This window comes from Berghia stephanieae, chromosome 8 (genome assembly GCF_034508935.2).
Source record: "Berghia stephanieae isolate SIO BIC M18660-M18661 chromosome 8, UCSD_Bste_1.3, whole genome shotgun sequence".
Lineage (NCBI taxonomy): Eukaryota > Metazoa > Mollusca > Gastropoda > Nudibranchia > Aeolidiidae > Berghia > Berghia stephanieae.
In genome coordinates, this window is record NC_088367.1 from 47,532,335 (window position 1) to 47,537,334 (window position 5,000).

Below are 5,000 nucleotides of genomic sequence, written 5' to 3' on the forward strand. Positions count from 1 at the left end.
TACTTCGTACTGAAATCAATTTGTATGTATATTTGATAGATTGCGAATCACCATGCACCCCGTAATGCATAAACCAGGATACGCTCCTGTTCTTTTTTATCACCCCCCCCCCCCCCTTTCCCAACGACTCCACTCCGCCCACATCGTCATCTCATCGTCACGTCGCCTGACGGTGATTTTGCTGTCTGGCCTCTCTAGTTCTAGGTCGGGCTAATTCAAATGAGCCCACCTTATAAACCAGTGAGCACTAAATAGAGATTTTGGCAAACGAACTTTTTCTTCTTTATTGCCTTACTTGTGCTGGTACCATTGATGTAATAACATTGGGAAGGTTCCAGTATTGAATTAAATTTATCAATTTACTAATATTATATCAAGTTAGTATTAACTTGTGTTGTTTTAATATATTTGTTTATCCATTTAAATTATTTCTTTTTTTTTTTCTCGTTTTCTTTAGTGCTTCTCAAAATTCATTTATTTAAATTGTTGTCTTATTTTTTGTTTTTTGTTTTGTTTTTTTTTTTTTGGTTTTTTTTTTTAAACAAATTAATTTGTTCCTTTTTTTTAATTCTTAAAATAATTACCGCTGTATTTTTATTGCCAGACTAAATATTTTTGCAAAACAATGTATTTTCTATTGCATTCCCTCTAATAAAACACTTTTATTCAGAAGTCACGACTAAATAAATATATAAAATACAACCGCCATTTTGGTTTACTCAACAATTGAATTAGTATACGAGAAATACTCTTCTGAGAAAGGAGAGAGTTGAATTCTAAGTTATAGAGGAAATAAAGACGTTTAAAGGAAGGGTGGGCAGATTCCATACTTGCCGTCCTGAAGCTAATACATACGTAAGATAGTTCGCGATGAAGAGGCGGGAAGCTAGGGGTTGGTTGGGTAAGGAGTAAAGATAACACGGTCGTTATTGTTATAGTCTAACGAATGCATGAGGAGAGATCGGTAGCATTATTTTGTCTTAATTGTATTGTATGAATTATTGGCGAAAGCCTAAGATTAAGTAAACTTTGTTTTTATTTGTCTTTTTTTGACTATGGAACTTGTCATAGCAGACCTGCCTACTTGAAATAGGAAAATAAAAATCGTAGTTTTCAGGGTTAATAAAATCGTAGCTATTTTAACTATCCTTTAAAAAAATCACCGGAATTTTCGTCTATTATGGTATCAAATTTTAAAAAAACCAGAAAAACGGATTGGAAACGTAATAATGATGGTGATGGTGGTGGTGGTGGTAATAGTGATGGTGGTGGTAGTAATGATGATGGTAATATTATTGTTATTATTATTATTATTATTATTATTATTATTATTATTTATTATTATTATTATTATTTATTATTATTATTATTATTATTATTATTATTATTATTATTATTATTATTATATATTATTATTATTACTATTGTACGTATTGGTGGTATTACGATTGTTGTATGTTTTGTGGTTATTAATGGTATCAATTTATTGTTTGGTTGGTTCCATTTACCATTTTTTTCCACTTTCATGTATGTTGTCATCAAATTGTATGATTTAATGGCGAAAGCCTAAATTTCATGTATGTTGTCATCAAATTGTATGATTTAATGGCGAAAGCCTAAGATTGAATAAACTTTGTAATCTCGTACGGCAATCATCATTGTCGACAACATCGTCGTTGCCATCATTATCACCATTATTAACAACAACAACAACAACATTAACAACAAGTACTACAATAGCAATAAAAACAATATCAACATCATCATATAATTTTCGTCATCGTCTCCACAACTATCATTCTAACCAACAGCACCACCACAACCACTACCATAATTACATCCTCCCTCACCGTCTCCTCTTCCTCCTCCTCCTCCTCCTCCTCCCCCTCCTCCTCCTCCTCCTCCACCACCACCACCACCGCTACCATTATTCCAACCACTACCACCACCGGCACAATCATTCTAACCATCAAGAGAGCAGTAAAAATGATGCAATTTGAGCTCTGAATGAAACTCGAGTCATATCGCGGTTGTTGCTTCTCGATGAAAACTTTAAAGTTACCACGTACTTCTGAAAATGTAACAGAAATATCAATCTCGCCGTTGAGGGATTAAAGCATCTCTTTAATTTTTCGAGTGAACGAAATAGACTTGTATTGTCAAGGTGTTGTCGCATTTTGTCTCGTCGCTTTATTTTTTTCTGTTGTATTCTCTTTCGTGATTCATTTTTGATTACGTTTGGAATAATTAAAATCTACTGGTATTGTCATTTCATTGTGAATGTGATTATTTGTGGTTGAAATATTTTATTTTTTTAAAGTTGAAATATATATATAATATATATATATATATATATATATATATATATATATATATATATATATATATATATATGACCGAATCATCTTTGCCCACTACTATAAATAGGCTAGAACCGCCACTGATATATATATATATATATATATATATATATATATATATATATATATATAGAGAGAGAGAGAGAGAGAGAGAGAGGGTGAGAGAGAAGGAAAGAAAGAGAGAGAGAGAGACCGAGAAGAGAGAGAGAGAGCGAGAAGAGAGAGAGAGAGCGAGAAGAGAGAGAGAGAGAGAGAGAGAGAGAGTGAGAAATAGTGTGAGGGATATAGATAGATAGATAGATAGATAGATAGATAGATAGAGTGTGAAAGAGATAGAGAGAGAGAGCGAGAGAGAGGGTGAGAGAGAAGGAAAGAAAGAAAGAGAGAGAGAGAGAGAGAGAGAGAGAGAGAGAGAGAGAGAGAGAGAGAGAGAGAGAGAGAGAGAGAGAGAGAGAGAGAGAGAGAGAGATGTTTTCATGGTAGACAATCCGGAAAAAATGTTTTAATCTTTATTTCGTGAATACTCTCCCCTGATTTTAACAAGCGGCCTTGACCCTCGAGAAGAAAGGAAATGCAGGAAATAATAATAGAACCTAAATATTTTGTGAATTGAAACATCGTTTAAAGTCCTGTTTTAAATTGCTCCACCTCATATTAGGTAAGTTTTTCTTTTTAAACTTCCAGTTTACTGTTTGTGGAAGTTGTTTGGCGATTATATTTCTGCCTTAGAGTACTTTTTGTTGACTTTAAACAGGAAAACTACCAGTTTTCGTACATCCCAAAATCGCCCTCGGGCCTGGGGGGACTCGACAGGTCTGAAAAAAAAAGTTTCCTCCCTTTTCCTTCTGCTTTCTAATTCCGCCTCACTATTGTATTGTGGTCCCCACTCTAGGTTTACACATTTTGATCGAAGTTATATCAAATCTCACCGGGTTGTTTATCGTTATCGGGAATTACTTTATAAAAAGTTCAGTTCAGTAGATATCTCGTGTCCCAGTCCTGATTCAAGTTATTATTCGTCATCACACATACAACGATTCGCAAATTAACATACTCACACTAATTTTCATACTCATACTCTTATCTTTTAAAAAAACAATTCAGGACATTTCATATTTAAGCCCCCTCTACGTTTTAGTTTTACTTTGATCAATCCTTCTTACCTTGATAAGTTAAGGAAGATTAATTAATGAATGGTTTTAGTTTTAGTTTTAGTTTAGAGTTTTATTTCTTTTTTTTGCCATCCCTTTTTACTTTCTGGTTTTTCCTTTTGTTTGCTTAACCATCATTTAAGTATAAAAGGCTGTCGTAATTCACTTACATTTCTGCAAATGCCAAACTATCTAGTCTTGGGCGGGAAAAGTAAGCTAAATAATCAGAAAAAAATGCAAGTTGTGTCTCAAATAATGAACATCAAGTGATATTTAACTTTATATTATAACACAAAAGTGAGTAAGGAAGTACTAAGATGCCAACTCCAGTATTTTTTTTTGCAAGCGAAATGGAAGTTTTTAACATTTTGACATGAAAAAATCAAACTGTCATTCCTACCTTTTTTTCTTCTTTTCATAAAGTAGTAATTCGGACTCAAGTCTTAATCTGAGTCTCCCATGCTCAAACACAACGGGGAGAGGGGGACAATGCGGTCTTGGGTAGAGGGTGGAACTGATATAGAAATAGAAGAAGAGTTCAGTAGAGATTATGTTTTGCCCATATCACACTGACTGAGCTCAAACCCGTACCTTGGTCTGCAGATGGATTGTTACATATATAATTTTTTTTATTTCGTCCTGATTTTATGTGGACATCTTGTTTTGTTCTTAGAAACGCTTTTCCTGTAGATCGTCGTTACTTTGACGTTTCTTCTTTTTAATTTCTAAAGTGGACTTCCACTTGATCTATGATTATGTCTTTCTCGTCAAATAAAGCAGGTTTAGGCTACTTTTGTAACCATACCAGTACTGTTATTTTCTTTTGTATCAATTGTATGTAATTATCAATAATTATTAAAATAAATTTTAAAAAAAAAAAAAAAACTAGACAGAGTCTGAATAATCTGTTGATTGCACAACGTACGCATTAGAATTTGAGTCCGAAAAGCCACAGGAGACTATTTAGACTCAAGTCCAAATAGCCGCAGCATGTTTTTTCTACCAGTAAGAAACTCTTAAACCAATAAATCAGTCCGTAGTCCAGTCACCATTAAAAATGTTACTACTACTATCCAAATACCTGTTGACTTTTTTGATCTTCCTTTGTTTTTATATAATTTGTTCATTCTAACCGCTATGTTGGGGAAATTGATAGTAGTCTGGGGTTTGAATATGTCGCAAATGAATCCTAGGTGTTGTCTGCCCCTCGACCCAACGCTAACCTACTATTTCCGATTTATTTTTCCTGTCTTCCTCCTAATTAAATGTAAACTATTATTACATTTCCGACAAAACTAGATCCAACAACATAACCGAATCAGAAATGGAAATAATTATAAAAAACAGTGAAGCCCTCTTTCTTTCTCTTTCTGTTTTTATTTTAAATTTTGTCTTTGTTGTTTTTGTTTTTTTCTTGTTTTGTTTTTGATCAAGGCTGATGAGCAAGAAATTTTAAAAAATTCTTTTCTTTTTTTTTTCATTTCTTCGT

The 5,000-nt window shown here is 33.2% G+C and overlaps 1 protein-coding gene across 12 annotated transcripts in view; it reads left to right on the top strand.

Annotated features, from left to right (window-relative positions):
• The window catches only part of LOC144978795 (liprin-beta-1-like), a 246,700-nt gene that overhangs the window by 80,255 nt on the left and 161,445 nt on the right, over positions 1-5,000 (top strand). For 3 of the 12 annotated variants that reach the window (XM_078925298.1, XM_078925300.1, XM_078925301.1), the window contains exon 1: positions 2,906-3,018. The exons of 8 other annotated variants lie outside the window; for them this stretch is intronic. The gene's annotated coding sequence lies outside the window, so the exon portion shown is untranslated. Of the gene's footprint in view, positions 1-2,905; positions 3,019-5,000 lie in introns of those variants that run through there. One more of the 12 variants, XM_078925303.1, reaches the window with a different exon arrangement.